The sequence below is a fragment of the Felis catus genome, chromosome B1 (genome assembly GCF_018350175.1).
Source record: "Felis catus isolate Fca126 chromosome B1, F.catus_Fca126_mat1.0, whole genome shotgun sequence".
Taxonomy (NCBI): domain Eukaryota; kingdom Metazoa; phylum Chordata; class Mammalia; order Carnivora; family Felidae; genus Felis; species Felis catus.
In genome coordinates this window covers 100,382,021-100,399,922 of record NC_058371.1, presented here as the reverse complement: position 1 = coordinate 100,399,922, position 17,902 = coordinate 100,382,021, and the positions used below count along the sequence as shown (strand labels likewise).

General features: G+C 37.4%; 1 long non-coding RNA gene across 1 annotated transcript in view; it reads left to right on the top strand.

Moving 5' to 3' along the window:
* The window catches only part of LOC123384951, a 110,072-nt gene that overhangs the window by 13,448 nt on the left and 78,722 nt on the right, over positions 1-17,902 (top strand). The gene's annotated exons all lie outside the window — the stretch shown is intronic.

Below are 17,902 nucleotides of genomic sequence, written 5' to 3'. Positions count from 1 at the left end.
GTGGAACACTCACAGAGCAAGTTACTAACAATCCAAGGTTTTACTGTATTGGTTTTCTTAGGACAAAAATACTCAACATCGTTGACTTTCACTACACATGTAATTCCCACAAGCATGTATGTCCAATATCCAATTCATTACTATAAACATTTGTTGAACATCTTATTTGACCTGACATTAGGTCCAGGCACATGAAGATAACGAAGTTAAAAACAAAAAGGAGACAGAAAATCTACAAGAGACAAAAAGAACCAAAATAAGATAAAGCACAACCTTTTTTTAATGTAAGGGCAAAGATTCTAGAGACATCATTAGACCTTGAAGGCATTATAATATTTTAACACAATCGTTTCTGAGCCTCAGATAGCAAGGAAACTTAATCTCTTTTAGGCATGCTTAAGAGGGCATGGAACACAAATATATACACATGGAAAAATTCACCAAGTTGTGTACAAAAGCTCTATGTACTTTTTTGTATGTAAATTGTAATTCAATTAGAAGAAGGAAATATAGAAGTGCGTATTACACTACATTCAACATCATTTAAAAAAATGTGGGATTCCTTGGATAATCCGTCACCTGCTCACCCACCTACTGAGAATATTTGTCAACTCTGGGTTCTATATAGCTCAGGCTTTCTGTGTTATAATGCATAGTCTGCATCGGTATAATATTCTTTGGTTAATTCATCGTTGCTTTTGGTGAATACTTTAGCTTCTTAAGCATTATCATTGAATACCTCCTCATTTGCCTAATGTTTTTAAATGTGTACGACATAATTCTCGTACCATATTAGTATCACATTCTTTAGTCTCATGCAAGAGACTAAGTGCTACAATTATAAAAAGACATTAAATTCTATTGTGCTTTGGGAATTTTCTAGAACAGTGGACTAGGCCAGAGCAATTGTCCACAGTGGCCACAAATCTAGAACAAATATTCTGGTTAACTCTGGGGTTGCTTATTTCTATTTTGAACATTATGAAACGTCTTCCTAAACAATAGGTAGACAAATTGCTTTTGTGGTCAGAAAGCCTGTAGTTAGATATAAGGCAGGCTAAGAATGTGAATTTATTCAGTTTGGAGAAGGCATAGAGATAATGTCAACTTTAATTCCTGTTTTTTTCCAAACACAGAGAATAGGCCAAAGGTCATGAGTGGAAATTAAAGAAAAATGGAAAACAGATGTTAGGAAGCTCACTACAGGAATGGAAACACAAGCAGCACTGAATATTATTAAAGAAAAAAAAAAGACCACTGTTTTAAAAAAAAAATAAAAACCTCAGAAAGTGAGATCTTATGAAAATTCTATTTTCATAATGATATGTTTAAAAGAGTTTGACTTCTTAATGTTTCACTAAAGTGTTTTGATTATATAGTCTCTTATATCTAGAGGTACACTTTGGGAACAAAAAAAGATCTTAAAATCCCCCATTACGAACTCCACCTAAAAAGATGATGCCTGGAAAGCAGTTTCTTCTCAAAAACTGAAAATACAGGTGCTCCCCCCATCCTTCCCCGTGCCCTCTGTATCAGACTTTAACAAAGAAAGTTTTTCTTTTTTTCAATTGACAGTGGTTGTTCTTTCTCAACATACATCTATTCTTAAATTATCTATTAGGACACTTGAATATGTTTCCTTGGCATTAATAAGAGCTGTGCAGATTTACTATGGTGAGAAATTGGTAATTAGGTAGAAATTCAGTTTAGATTATAAAACACATGAAAATGATTCTTGAATAGATGGCTTATGTTTTTTTTTTATTTGAAGAGGATCTATGTGTTTTGACATGTTTTGACTTTTATATTTATATTCAGCTAAAATAAAGGAAGATATTGCAAGATCAACAAAAATACATAAATGTATATATGATGTCTTATAAACACACACAATGGACGTCAAGAGCCTGTCCTCAAACTTTTTCCCTTGTAATCTTTTCGACATTCAGAAAAGATATGTAAAAATGAAAAAGAGGTACTGTAACATGATTAAAAAGCAATTCCTAACACTTAAAAGACCGCAAAAAAAAATTAAGAGAAATTATTTTAAATACATATTCCTCAGCATATCTTTTGACCCGAAAGCCCCCCACTGATGATTTTCTTATGTGCCTATGTATTTGTTTAATTTAGTATTAACCAGTTGACTAAACATTGACAAAGAGGAGTTGGCATGCATATGCAGTAGGTATGTAATTAAGAGGATGTAATTAAGGATCGTTGCTGGATGCACTTACATTAGAGATGTAATTATGAAGAAAGAAGAGTCAGTGCGGTAGCCAAGGCATGAATGCCAAAGTGAACTTGGAAACCCAGAAACTAAAATGAGTTTCTTTGCAGGGGTCGTGTCCACAGTCATCCTGGCCCAGTGCTGTAAGGGCAATGGTAACAGTGGAATAAGGAAGAGGCTGCAAGCCACCGTGTCCAGACCCACTGGCCTGTAGCAAATTATTCCCTCGTCCTTTTTTGTTCTCATCCTACTCTGCCAAACGAAATCCATGGCATACCATTTTTATGTGCAGTTTTATTTTCTTATAAGTAGACACATTAACATGATGGGTTTAACCATAGTTCATCTTATTTATGAGCCTCTGGTTAAATGTTAATAGCCTGAAGTCAAGTATCAAACACAAGAATTTAGAGCTAAAGACCTTGCAAGCTGTACTTACTGACTACACAACAGGATCTCTATCCAGTCAGTCTTGTTTCTTCAGCTGTTTTAATATTATCAACAATGAACACTTAGCATGCTTATTAAATGCCTGGCATGGTTGTAAGTGCTTTAGATCTGTTAACTCATTTAATTCTCATGGTAATCACATAAGGCAGCTATTAATATTATCATTTCCATTTTAAATTTGAGAGAATGCTTAGGCACAGAGAGGTTAAGTAATTTGCCCAAGGCCACACAGCTAATGATGGCAGAGCTGGATATGACTGTGGGTCCTGTGCTCTTAACCACCCTATCACCATCTGTGCCTTTCCACAATTTCTGGATAAACAATTTTATGACCATCTTTTATTGTTGGAAGTAGTCAACATTATTGAATTGGAAGAGTGCTGAGTTGTTCATGCTGTATAGATGATGATGGGGAGTTTTCTCCAACTCTATAAGCCTGTTTTAAGTGTTGAATGTACAGCTTGTACCATGCCACCTATCATTAGACATACTAATCTAATCTAATATCACCATGTAAATTCATCGTCATCCTGTCTGGAGTGTGAATAACTCACAGTCTCAGCCTTAGCAAGATAAACTGATTCTCAATAAAAGAAGACAAGATTAAGTTGGAAGACTAATTAAAAAGAAGGAAGCTGATCTCATGCCCAATAAATTTCTAGTTTTGTCTGTTTGGAAAATATCCAAAGGGTTAATCTATGTGGTTCACTGAAGAGAAATGAAAATTCGGACCGGTGGGAAATGAGATAACGTGAAAAGAAAGGAGACACAAAATACAAAATAGAAAAGACTTTACGGAAGTAACTCCTCTTCCCTCACATTATACAGTCTTCATATATAGGAAAAGGTTAACTTCAGAGCCATCCTGTCCTGCATATCAGTTATCTTTATTATTAAGACACAACAACTTTATTTCATAATCATTTTCTTCCGGCCAACCAGCTGTGGTTACTCAAGGCAGATTAACTAGAACCTGATGGATTTCAGCCCCTGTTCAGCAGTGCCAGCCAAATACTATAATTACACAGGATGCAGGCTGAGATAATGTGGACCTTGTACTTAGAGATAGTCCTAGATAAGTTGAATTGTCAGTTTTGCAGGTTAGGCTTTTCAATTACTGGTGCTGTATCTGTGAAGAGAAAGGAAGAAAGAAAGAAAGAAAGAAAGAAAGAAAGAAAGAAAGAAAGAAAGAAAGAAAGAAAAGAAAAGAAAGAAGGAAGGAAAGAGCGAGGAGGGAGGGAGGAAGGAGAAAGAACAAACTCTCATCATTTTAGCTGTTCTGAAAGAAGGTATCTAATAGACTGACTTCAAGAGATAGGAATAGATTCACCATGGTAGATCTTAAAGAGCTGTATGGAGGATGTGCCTGTGCTGAAGTGAATGTAATTTCTGTCTTTTCTGAGCCTGTATATTCTGTGGGTATGGTGTGAGAGCCTCTCCATTCGGCAGTTTGCGGTATACTGCTGATGTTATGAAATTTACATTAAATTGGAAAAACAGTCCTTGTCATACTTTATCCTTTTGGAGGAAATGGATTTCCTTAATAAGAGCACTGCTTTATTTCCCCTAAGAATTCAGATAGGGAACACATTCCTGAATGGCATTCTACCAAATAGAGAGACTGCGAGGGAATGGCTTATTATTCTAAAAATTTTAATGACCCAGAAGCAAAATATTTTTGGTCTTTATATTATAGACATAAATTCTTAAATTCGGACATCAAGTGCCAAGACCTCTGAGATATGACTGTTGGAAATCAACCAAAGATGAGGGATCCAGAGTGCACTTATTAATGGTTAATGGATAAATCCCTAAATCATTTGGTTATTATTAACTAGTTCAAAATGTCTCACTTCTAGGTCCTTGTAATCATATCAAACTATCCCAAAGTTCCTTGCTTTAATAAACATAAGTTAAATGTGAAAATATTTTATGTATTTTATTATTTTTTGTTTATTTATTTTGAGAGAGATTGTATGCACGTGCAAGTGGGGGAGGGACAGAGAGAGAGAGAGAGAGAGAGAGAGAGAGAGAATTCCAAGCAAATCCCATGCTGTCAGGGCAGAGCTTGAGGCAAGGCTCCAACTCACGAACTGTGAGATCATGACCTGAGCCAAAATCAAGAGTTGGACCCTCAACTGACTGAGCCATTCAGGTGCCCATGTGTATTTTATATATATCAAATATATTTATTTTATATATCAAAAGTTGTGCCATACTTTCATTTCAGTTTAATGCTTTACGAAGCTCTGTATAGGCAAATGTCTGTACCTTTGCCCATGGGCATTCTTTTTTCAGGGATATCTTTGTTCCTACCCACTTTCTCCTAGTAAGTGCCTATTAATCATCCAAAGCCTGCATCAGGACTCCACTTCATCCTGGGTATTTTCAATCACCATATCCCTTTTCCTTTTTTCCAGTAATTAATTTCTCCTTCACTTTTGGGTTCACAATATAATATTCCTCTGAATTATCTTGTGTATCACTTCTCTTCCTTCTCAGTTAATAGGCCATTTCTCCAGCTAGAGCTCTTCAATGACATAGAGGCTTATTTGTCTTTTTTTTTTTTTTAATTCTTTTAACATTTATTTACTTTTGAGAGATGGAGAGAGAGAGAGAGAGACAGAGCATGAGAGGGAGAGGGCAGAGAGAGAGGGAGACACAGAATCTGAAGCAGGCTCCGGGCTATGAGGTGTGAGCACAGAGCCCAATGCTGGGCTCGAACTCACGAACCATTCATGACCTGAACCGAAGTTGGATGGTTAACAGACTGAGCCATCCAGGCGCCCCTATTTGTCTTTGATCACTGACACAAAAGAACCAGGAGCATGGTTGGCATTTAACAAATGTTTGTTGAATGCATGGGTGCATGAGTAAACAGTAAAACAAGTCATTCTGAAGAAAGAGGTTAGTCTTCAGGATTGAGCAAGATTGTGTTTTCTGACATGTAAAGTCAATTGTAGCATAAAAGGCAACTGAAAAATGACATTCCTCTTGAGAGTATAATAAAACCATCCTATTCTTCATTCTTCTTCATGAAGAAGAAGAAAACTCCTCTAATCTTTCCTGAGGAATCTATAAAAGAAGCATTTCTAGCTTCTTTTCACCTCCTCATTCACTGCCCTCCATTGATTACTGAAAATAGAGAAGAAACAAAGCCAAGTTGGCTCCGTGTTTTCTGGGTCTTCCCAATATTTCTGCTGCTCTGCTTTCCACTCTCTGGCAGCCCAACAGGAAAAGCCTGCACTTTTGTTGGGGGGGGGGAATATTTTTAATGCAGGAGTTATTTATTACACCTGCAGAAGAATGTGACTTATCATTTAACAAAGTTTATCTTTATTGGTAACAAAGGTGCTTTTTGACCTTCCATTTATCTGACTCATATGTCCATCTTTTCTAAGTACCCTAAATCAGTTAAATATTTGTTGCTTTCCTCCCAAATAACTCCAGTACAATGTCTCTAAGTTATGCATTCCCAGAATATTGTGGAATTATAATATTTCAGTGAACTCTTATTATCAATGCTGAACTTACTTTAAAATTAGCATTTGAAGCACAAAGTTAAAGCAGAGATACCAAGTAATCTTATTTCCTCCAGAGATTATTTCAAAATCATTCAAACCATATCTCATTTTTCTCACAGAGTTAACATCAGACTTGTGAAGGTCTAAACCCTCATCCAATACAAGTATTGAATATAACCCATCTTCTGTTTGATTAGGCCATATTGTTTCAGCCTGAATCCAGTAACAGGAAACTCAGTAACTCTTGGGACTTCCTGTTTGTTTGTTGGATAACTCCAAGAATAAGTGAATACATTATTTTATTAAACAAAAATTTGCTTCTTTGGAAATTTTATTTGTTTTACTCTCTGGTGGAATAAAAGAAAATCCATAAATATTTTTTCCATGATAAATCTTTAGATTTTTAACGTATTCCCTTGAAATCAAAGACCATATGTCTTTTATCCATATACTCCCTTTAATGCCTAATACGAATAAAACAAACATCTTTTGAGCACCAGGCACTGTGCCTGGTGTTGGTCAAAAAAAAAAAAAAAAAAAAAAAAAAAAAAGAATAAGACATGGTTCCTTTCCCTTGAAAGGCAAACATGTACATGTAAAGAAATTCTTACAAGCCATTGTGTAATTTGCTGTAATGAAAACATACACAAAATGCAGAGGATTTCAAGAAAGAGGATATCAAATACTGCACAGGACAAGGCCTCAGGAGAAAGGATATTTGTGTGAATCTTAAAAGATAACTTTTCCAAGCAGGAAAAGAAGGAAGGAATTTTCCAGTTAGCAAAATCAGCATGAACAAAGCCACAGAGGTAAGAAAGTTCAAAGCACATGGAGTGAATGTAAGTGTTTGAAGAGGCTGAAGCTTGGGTGAATGTGTGGAAAGTGGCAGATGAGCTCAAAAGTGAAGGTGTGTAGAGTATGATGGTTTCTCATACCTGCTAAAGATATGGATGTTGATCTTATAGGTGAAGGAATGCCATTTTGCATAGAAAAGTGGCTATATTAAATATTTTAGTAGAATCACATAAGCTGTTGTAAAATGCAAATGGGATGAAATTAAAAGCAATAAATCTATTCAGATGGTTTCTTCTTGTTTCTCTTTTGATGTTTGCAGTGGTCCAGCTGACCGCTCAGTAAGAATTAGTGGAAATGGAGATTAAGAGAAAATTGTAAATATGAAGGATATTTAGCCTGTAGAAAAAATAAGATTTTTTGGCCGGATGAAGATGAGGTGAGAGAGGGGAGATATTTAGGAAATAAGTACCTTGGGACAGATTTTTTTCTTTGGAGTATTCTAGTGAAAGAAAATCCAGAATACGACGTATATTATAGCAATGAATCATGGGAGTGTTCTGAGATTCATAATATTATAGAATCGGGATCCTTTAACAGTTGAATAGTACATGAGCCACGGGAATGTGTTGTGTAAGGAAATACCATGACCAAGGTCCTAGGGAACATTAACACTTCAGGGACTGGCAGCCAAGTAGACTTAGAAGGATTGCTCAGAGAGGTGAGAGATAAAACAAGAGCAAATAGTGCTACAGAAGCCAAGAGCGCAGAGAATTTTCTGGAGGTGGGAAGTATTCATCATTGTCAGAGGTTACAGAAAGGTCATGTTAAACAAGGGCTGATAAATCTCTGGTGTATTTCTTAATTAACTCATCATTGATGATCCTCACTCAAGACTGACTTGAGTGAGTTGAGATGTAAAAAAGCAGGGATGTTGTATTACAGATAGTGGTGTGGCTAGTGTCATACAAATAGATATATAAATAATATGTAGGTATTCGAACTTTTTAGGGTCTTCTAGTTGTCTATCTAGTTTATTATTTTGCCTCGTCACCCTTTGAAACAAACATTTGGCTGAACAGATTTTATTTTTAATAATTTTTTAATGTTTATTCATTTTTTGAGAATCAGAGCGTGAGTGGGGGAGGAGCAGAAAGAGAGAGAGAGGCACAGAATCTGAAGCAGGCTCCAGGCTCTGAACTGAGAGCACAGAGCCCGACGCAGGGCTTGAACTCACAAACTGCGAGATCATGACCTGAGCCGAAGTCAGACACTTAACTGACTGAGCCACCCAGGCGCCCCGGCCAACAGATTTTAATAAGAGACTTCATATCAAGATTGGAATATTTGAATCATATACCTACAGCAGGGTTTATTTTGTGGATCTGTTTTCAACATCTTTTATCGCTTCTGTGGAACTAAGTGAGAGTGGCCACTGTCCTGGTCATAATGGAGTTGGTGTGGCTTACCTTGCTCACTGAGCATGGGAAGCATGAAGACCATTATCAACTCCACTCTGTCATATGGTTTGCCGAAACTGGCCTCTCTTGTGGAAGGTCTCCAAAAGGTGAGCCACAGAAATGTCTACCTTTCCTGAATATGAAAGTTATAACATAAAGTATGTTATTAGAAGTTCACAACTGCCTTTGAAATTCTTTGTGGAAAGATATAGGTAGAACTTAAAGAAAAAAAAAATTATACTATCTAAGAAGTTTAAAACACCAGTCTAATACATTAATGCAACTTTAAAAGCAAGAAATCAGGGGCACCTGGGTGGCGCAGTCGGTTAAGCGCGACCTGACTTCAGCCAGGTCACGGTCTCGTGGTCCGTGAGTTCGAGCCCCGCGTCAGGCTCTGGGCTGATGGCTCAGATCCTGGAAACTGTTTCTGATTCTGTGTGTCCCTCTCTCTCTGCCCCTCCCCTGTTCATGCTCTGTCTCTCTCTGTCCCAAAAATAAAAATAAACGTTGAAAAAAAAATTAAAAAAAAAATAAATAAAAGCAAGAAATCAAAAAGAATAAAAAGATTAAGTAAGGAATATCTATTCTATGCTTTATAGAATTATTTGGAGGATTCTATTAATGGCTTGGAAATGGTAATAGAAATTTCTTTCGATCAATTGTGTTTGAAATAAATATTTCAAACTGCTAAGTAATGCTCAATTTTCTATGTTTATTCTGTGCTTGGTTATTTGCGGGGGGGGGGGTGTGGGGTGGTGAAGCCAAGTTAAAATTTTAAGAAATTAGGTTTTGTTAAAAATACTCTAAGTTAGTTAGTTATTTTATCCTTGTTCAGATTGATATTCCAGAAAATGGGCACCATGTGAGATGTTTTGCTGACTATTCTACAAATCAATAGCAGCGATCTTTAAGAGCTAAGAGAGACTGGCCAGAAATTATATTTAATTTCACAGCAACTTCAACTTGCACTTATTTTCAGCCCAATTTGGTAGGGACTGGCTAGAGCTATTTCAATGCAAATGATCCTTATTTTTCTTTTTTGACCCTATGATCTCTTCTTGAAAATAAATCTCTTCAACGACAGGCTCATTTAGAGTTGGTCTCAAATATTTTCCTCATTGCCTTGGTCTTCAATTGGAAACCTGCCTGAATGGCCCTGGGGGATAACAAGCTTCTAATAGCATTACAAGATCACTCCTTTTTGGAAATATATTCTGGTATCCATAGTTTTGATTTCCTATTAAGCAGTTGATTTTGCCATTAAGTTAGGTATCCGTTATGAGTAGTTACTATTTTATTTTGTAGAATATCGCCACAGTGGGGCTTCAACAGGAGACATGTTCAGTCATGAAAATGAAATCTGTAGGTAAGTTCTTAGGGTGAGCACTGTGGCACTGTGTGGTGTCCCAGACGAGGCTCCTTTGATAGGTCTTGCTTCTCCACCACCTTCAGCATTGTACCTCACGTTTCCAGAGGGCTATTCTTGCTGCCGCCCTTGTCAGCATTCCAACCAGCAAGGAAAGGCTGAAGAAAGGCAGCCCTGCTCTCCTCCTTAAGGACGTTTTCAGGAAATTGCACACAAGTTTTCATTTACATTCTATTGGCTAAACACTTAACGACAAGCCCACAAGCTAGCTGCAATGGAGTCTGGGTAATGTAGTCCGTATTCCAGGTGACCGCCACACTCTAAGGATTCTTTTTTATTTTTATCTTTTTAATTAAAAAAATTTTTTTTTAATTTTTTTTATTAGAGAGAGAGAGAGAGAGAGAGAGAGAGAGAGAGAGAGAGAGAGAAAATCTTAAGCAGGCTCAGCACGGAGCCTGACACAGGCTCAGTCCCACAACTCTGGGATCATGACCTGAGTGGAAATCAAGAGTGGGATGATTAACTGCCTGAGCCACCCAGGTGCCCCAAGAAGATTCTAAACTAAGGTATAAAAAAAAAAAAAAAAAAAGGGATACTGGATCCTGTAGAACAACCAGTAGACTCTGCCACAGTTTTCTTCTTTCTGCTCAGTCTGTCCCACGATCCCCTCCATTAAACTCAGTTCATGATTCCCTTATTTCACTAAAGCTTTTTGGATAATAGCCCTCTCTTTTCTTCAGCTGTTAGAAAAATGACTTCCATGCTTTTATTTTTATATATTTATATTTCTGTTTTTCTCATGTACTAAATAGTATTCCTTAAGGATAAGGGTCTCATGTATCCCAAGCCCAGTGCACAGTTATGCACCCTGAAGGAATTCAGTAAAACTATGACTAGAGGTCAGAGGTACAGAAATCAGAGATAAAAATAAATATTAGATAGTACTATTCTTGCCAGATTAAGATTCTTTAGAAATATTATAAAATCTATCATGTATTCCCGGAAAGCTGTTGTGCTCCACTGAGCGTCTCCTGTGTGACCTGCTGAGGAACTTTCTTCTGGTCGGTCACTGCAGTTTTCCACTGGTGGAGAGATCAGAACAGGTCCTGGAAGATGAAAGCTGAGGGACAGTGGAACTATCTATCCACCATTGCGATACTGTAATGACTAGATGGATAGTTCTTCATTCTCTCAGTGCGCTGGGGACAGACGTGAGAAGGAAAATGAATGTAAATCGGTTGGTAAATCTGACTTGTACATTTAGTCAACTGATGAATGGAGGAATCATGCATCTAAAGATAACAAAATAGCTAAATAAAAATCGCTTTTCTGGTCTTGCCACTTTACGGATAAGCTGTTAGTATTTGTGAAGAGCTCTAAACCCCTACACTTTAAAATGTTTCTTCATACATATATTTTTAGCAACATTTATTGGCCAAGATTTCTGAAGTTAAGCTATGACTGTTTTATATAAATTAAAAGTCCATGTTTGTGGTCAACATTTTAATAATGACAATTAATTAGTGCTGCAAGATAAAATACAGGACACCTGGTCAAATTTGGAAGAGATAAACAATGAATTTTTTTAGTGCATGTGTATCCTATGCAATACTTGGGACCTGCTTATACTAAGTCAAAATTGTTTCTAAAATTCAAATTCAACTAGAGTTCCTGTATTTTTATTTGATAATTCTGGCAACTCTCCACTTAACGATCCATGTCTCTGTCTGCCCATATCACTTTGTCCTATGGCGTTGCTGCTCCTCTCTCAAAAGCTGCAGCCTATTTCTTCACTGTGTTGAACTGGGTTGGCCTTGTGACTTGCTTTGATCAATAAAAGGTGGCAGAAGAAACACGGGACAAGTTGTAGAACTTAGGTCTAGGACATTGTGTGGCTCTTTCTGTGGAAATAAGCAACTGTCCTAGGACCATTTATTGAAACTTTTCATACTCGATTTTTATTATTTCTCTGTCAAACATCATATTTTTTTTTTATAAATGCCTTGGTCTGTTTCTGGGTTTGGGGCAGAGTTCCATTATTTTAGCAATACTATATTGTCTTAAATGGTATGTATTTGTTATAAGATTTAATACCTAATAGGTTTAATACTTCCCTGAGCCCCACGTAAGAAGGATTCTGCCCCATGTCCCACACTTTAGAGGACCCGCAACTCAAACCCAAGGGCAATTTATTTTGTTTTCATCTTGATATTCATAAATTTGGGGTGTGTGTGTGTGTGTGTGTGTGTGTATGTGAGAGAGAGGTAGACTGATCAGTTAAGCAAATGAGAATTGTGAGAGGGATTTGTGAGCCAAAACAAGCCTCCAAGATACGGAAGGGACTGAAATCTATGTGTATCTGTGTGGAAAAGAGAAAATCTGCTTTGCTTTGAAAACCACAGAAAACGTGTCTCTTTTTGGTTAAAGTTGACCTGCTCCAAATCACTCAAAGCAGTGCCCAACCAGACAGCATTCCCCAATCAACTGTTCTTATTCCTTCTCTTTTGCTTGGGAAGTAGTTTTCAGAGGCACTAGAACTGCCTGGAAAGGGTCAGGTGGGACTTGAAAAGGGAATCTGCCACCTTGGGAGACAGAGTAAAGACTCTATGATCAGGTCCCAAGTTTGACCTCTGGAACCTTGTTCTCAGATGTACTCAGGATTTATTTCAATCAGGTATGGTAAGACACAGAGATGTGAAATGATAGTTATGAAGGAAAATTGTATACTCACAGATCCCTAGAAACAGGAGGCATGTGGGATGCCACATGGGGAAAGTCAGTCAGGAGGCAGAGGAGCGAGGGGAAAGCACGGGCAAAAGTCTTAATTGTTGTTTTCATGGAAAGAAATGGGCAAGGCAGGGTACACAAGCTAAACAGATTTGGGCGTGGCTTTTTGGAATAATTTCATCAGGCTCTGGGGTGTAGGGATTGCCCCTAGTTGCCTGGAACTTGGCCCAGAGGTGATATTAGGGCAGAGGCAATGTGGTTCAACCTGTAAGAGGCTGATAAAGAAGGTGTAGTTGGGTGTGAACTCGGCATTGGTCTGCTTGCACATAAAAGCCACAACTCAGGGGAGTCACTTGCTATCTCTAGGAATGAGGTAACCCTGGGAGACACAGTCTTGTCAGGATCAGCAAGGACCCAAATGTCAAAGCATCATAAATCTGCATACCATTTTTTCCTGTCAACACAACCTGACTCTTACAGATGAAAGGTATATCTTTCACAATTTTTGTACTTAAAATGAACTTCAAAAGATTAAACTGAACAAATACTTGGTCTTGTCTTGGCTGCATTTTGTGCTTTCCATGAACCATGTCTCAACCTGAGTGGGTGAAAACCTTTAAGAATAATGATTAATGGGGCGCCTGGGTGGCTCAGTCGGTTAAGAGTCTAGCTTCGGCTCAGGTCACAATCTCACGGTTTGTGAGTTCGAGCCCTACGTCAGGCTCTGTGATGACAGCTCAGAGCTTGGAGCCTGCTTCAGATTCTGTGTTTCCTTGTCTCTCTGTCCCTCCTATGCTTATGCTCTGTTTCTCTCTGTCTCTCAATAATAAATAAACGTTAAAAAAATAATGATGAATAAAAAATACAATGGTTAATTAAAAAAACATCATTCCATAATAACTTTAAACCATTATTACAATAGCAGCTAATGACAAATTATTCATTGCTTATTTATCCCTTTATTTGTTGCTACTAAAGTGCAAGTTAATATACATGAAGATAGAATCCATGCAAAAAACTCACCTGAAAATTGAATGTGATTCTGACTGCATGTTTACTGTAGTGCAGATAACTTTGCATTTGTCATGTTTACAATCCCATATGACTGCCAGGAACTTATCGTTGGGAAATATTCCTGTAGGTAAGATAAACTCAACAGAAAATATTAAGGGCTATTATTAGATTCAGTTTTTAGGACAAACTCCTACTGCAGGAGTCTGCAAACTACACCTATTGAGCCAAATCTGTCATGTCATCTGTATTTGTAAATAAAGTCTTATTGGAACATTGTCATGCCCATTAATTTGTATATTGTGTATCTCCATTTTCGTACTCCATCAGCAGAATTGAGTAGTTGAGGGAGAGACCTATGGCCTGCAAAACCTAACATACTCTAGCCCCTTATGGAAAAGTCTATGACTGCTGCCCTTGAGAATGGACTGAGCTCAAAGAGAATATATTTGCATGAAAAAGAACAAAAAAATTATTGTAATAGTAAGATGGCAGTTTTCTGAACTAATACAGTAGTGATAGAACAATCAGATGATGTGGAATATTCAGAATTTGATGACCAATTGGATAGATGATGAAGTCAAGGAAAGAACCCCAAATGAGTCTGATGTTACTACTCTGAGTGACAGAGTGGAACTTGATGCCATTAACTGAAATTGGAAGCATATAATAAGCAGGAAGCAAATGAATCTGCATGCATATGTGGGTGTATTATAAAATGAGGGGTGGTAAGGATACAATAAAAAAAATGAAGATTGAGGGCAGTTTGGGTTTGGAATAACTATAAAGTAAGAAGCACAGACATACCTTGGAGATAATGTGGGTTTGTTGTGGCCTACTGCAATAAAGTAAACATTACAATAAAGTAAGTCAAATAACTTTTTTGGTTTCCTAGTGAATATGAAAGTTATGTTTACACTATAGTCCATTTTAAGTGTGTAATGACATTATGTCTAAAAAATAGGCATAACTTCATTAAAACATATTTTGTGACTAAAAAATGCTAACCATCATCTGAGCTTTCAGTGAATCATAATGCTTTTGCTAATGGAGGATCCTACCTTGATGTTGACGGCTCTTGACTGATCAGGGGGGGTGGTGGCTGAAAGCTGGGGTGTCTGTGGCAATTTCTTAAAAGAAAGCAACAGTGAAGTTTCCCACAATGCTTAGCTCTTCCCTTCTGGATTTATTTTTCCATACAATGTGATCCTGTTTAATAGCATTTTACCCACAATAGAACTGTTTTCAAATTTGAAGTCAGTCTTCTCAAACCCTGCTGCTGCTTTGTCAACTAAGTTCATGTAATAATCCAAATCCTTTTTTGTTATGTCGATAATTTTCACAGTATCTTCAGGAGGTGTAGACTCCATCACAGAAACCACTTTCTTTGTTCATCTCTAAGCAGCAAATCTCATCTGTTCAAGTTTTATCATGAGATTTCAGCAAGTCAGTCACATCTTCAGGCTCCATTTTGAATTCTAGTTCTCTTGCTGTTTCCACCACATCTGCAGTCACTTCCTCCACTGAGGTCTTGAATGCCTCAAAGTCACCCAGGAGGTCTGGAATCAGCTCCTTCTAAATTTCTGTAATGTTGACATTTTGACCTATTCCCATAAATCATGAATGTTCTTAATGATATCTAGAATCCTGAGTCCTCTCCAGAAGTTTTTCCTTTTCCTTTGCCCAGATCCATCAGAAGATTCACCATCTATGCCAGCTATTGAATTATGAAATTTACGATTTTAGAGTCAAAATGACTCCTGATCCATGGGGTGTAGAATGGATATTGTGTTAGCAGGCATGAAAACAATATGAACCTTGTACATTTCCATCAGAGCTCTTGGGTGACCAGGTGCCTTGTCAATGAGCAGTGATATTTTGAAAGAATTTTTTTTTTCTGAGAAGTAGAGCTCAGCAGTAGGCTTAAAATATTCAGTAAAATGTATTGTAAACAGATGTGCTGTCATCCAGGCTTTGTTATTCCATTAATAGAACATAGGCAGAGTAGATTTACCATAATTCTTCAGGGCCCTAGGATTTTCAAGAGAGAAATGAGCACTTGCTTCAATTTTTAAAGTCCCAGCTGCCTTAGCCTCTAACAAAAGAGTTAGCCTGTCCTTTGAAGCTTTGAAGCCAGGCATTGACTTCTCTTTAGCTATGAAAGTTATAGATGCATCTTTCAATGGAAAGAAGGCTGTCTTGTCTGCATTGAAAATCTGTTTAGCATGGCCACTTTCATTAACCCTCTTAGCCAGATCTTCTAAATAACTCACGGCAACTCCCATATCGGCATTTGCTGCTTCATCTTGCACTTTTATGTTGTAGAGATGGGCTCCTTCCTTAAACCTCATGAACTAACTTCTTCTAGCTTCAAACTGTTCTTGTGTATCTTCTTCACCTCTCTCAGCCTTCATAGAATCGAAGAGATTGGGGCCTTGCTCTGGATTAAGCTTTGCCTTAAGGGAGCATGATGGCTAATCTACCCAGACCACTAAAATTTCTCCATATCAGCAGTGAGGCTGTATTTTGTTTTCTTATTATTCATATATTCCCTAGAATAGCACTTTTGATTTCCCTCAAGATCTTTTCCTTTGCCGTCACAACTTTGCTAACTGCACAAGAGGCTTAGCTTTAGGCCTGCCATGCCCTCTTCGCTGAGGTTAATCATTTCTACCTTTTGATTTAAAGTGAGAGATGTACAACTCTTCCTTTTGCTTGACACTTAGAGGCCATTGTAGGCTTATTACCTGGCCTAATTTCAATATTGTTGTATCTCAGGGAATAAGGAGGCCCGAGGAGAGAGACAAGATTGGGAAAAAGCTGGTTGGTGGAGCAGTCAGAACACATGTAATATTGTTGATTAAGTTTTCCATCTTATATGGGCAAGGTTTGTGGCATTGCAAAATAGTTACAATAGTCACATCAAAGATCACTGATCACAGATCACAGTAACAGATATAACAATAATGAAAAAGTTTGAGTATTGTGAGAATTACTAAAATGTGACACAGAGACACAAAGTGAGCAAATGGTTGGGAGTCTATAGACTTATTCCAAACAGGGTTGCCACACACCTTCAATTTGTAAAAAAAAAAAAAAAAAAGAAAAGAAAAGAAAAGGAAAAAAAATGCAGTATCTGTGAAGAATGTTAAGGTGAAGCACAAATAAAACAAGGTATGCCTGCAGAGAGTCTTAGAAAGGAAGACGAATCTTGGAGGTCTAGAGTTCAGGGAAATTAGAATATAGATTTTCATTTTGAGAACACAGGAAAAGGTGAATCTGTCCAAGCAGAAGTGAGTAGAGCAGAGAGAAAGGAGTGGTAAAGGTAGAAGGCCTGGAAACGATACATTTACATTTTTGGCCTCTACATTGGGTACAGAACGAAGCAGTGAAGAAGCTCTCAGAGAGGGGACACGCTTCCCTGGGACTGGCTTGCCTTCCATTTCTTCTATAGCAAATCAAAACACTGTGTACTGCAACCTTACCTCAGTGCTTGGTTTTAGCAAGTGGCTGTTCAATCGTTGTCAACAAATGAATGAAAGTTCAGTTTAAAACCCTTTTCCTTCATAAATAATTAATACTCAGCCCCAGAAAGAATTTCCCTTTCTACTTACTTCCCTCTGGTTACGTCGTAGCCACCTTTCTAACATCATGAGGAAGGACAATTTTTAATTTTGTAATTCATACGATGCCTTGTGTAGTGCCATGTACATAACTGATGCTTAGTAAAGGATGAATAAAATGCTAATCCAGATATTTTTTTTCGCCTCAATAGTTATCCCAGCACACCAATGCCTTAAAAATGGACGGTGGCTTTGAGCAAACAGCATGTCTTGCTGGACTCGGGAATGGTGCCACTTGGCAAGTTTGCAGTCATGGTGGATTTTGAAAATGAAAGCACAAGGGTCTTTTCTGAAAATGCCAGAATTGTTTATTTTTGTCTATCTTTCCTGTGGCTATTAATCATTGTCTTATTTTTGAAGATGTAACTTAGAAAAACATGTTTTATCTCAGTTATATATAGAACCATGTATTCAAAGTTCAAGTGATGGTCAAAAACTCTGCATAAATACAGTATAGATGAGCTCATAATTGTATCATGTTACTGACTTCAGTTTTTCTTTTGTTATTTTATAGATTTTTTTTCTCTTAAAAATTAAAAAAAATGACAAGGGAAAAGCAATTCAAGTATTTCTTTTTAAAAAATTATTTATTATTTATTTAGAGAGAGCAGGGAGGGGCAGGAGAGACAGAGAGAGGGAGAGAGAGAGTCTGAACCAGGTTCCACACTGTCAGTACAAAGCCCGACTCAAGACTCCATCTCATGAACCCCGAGATCATG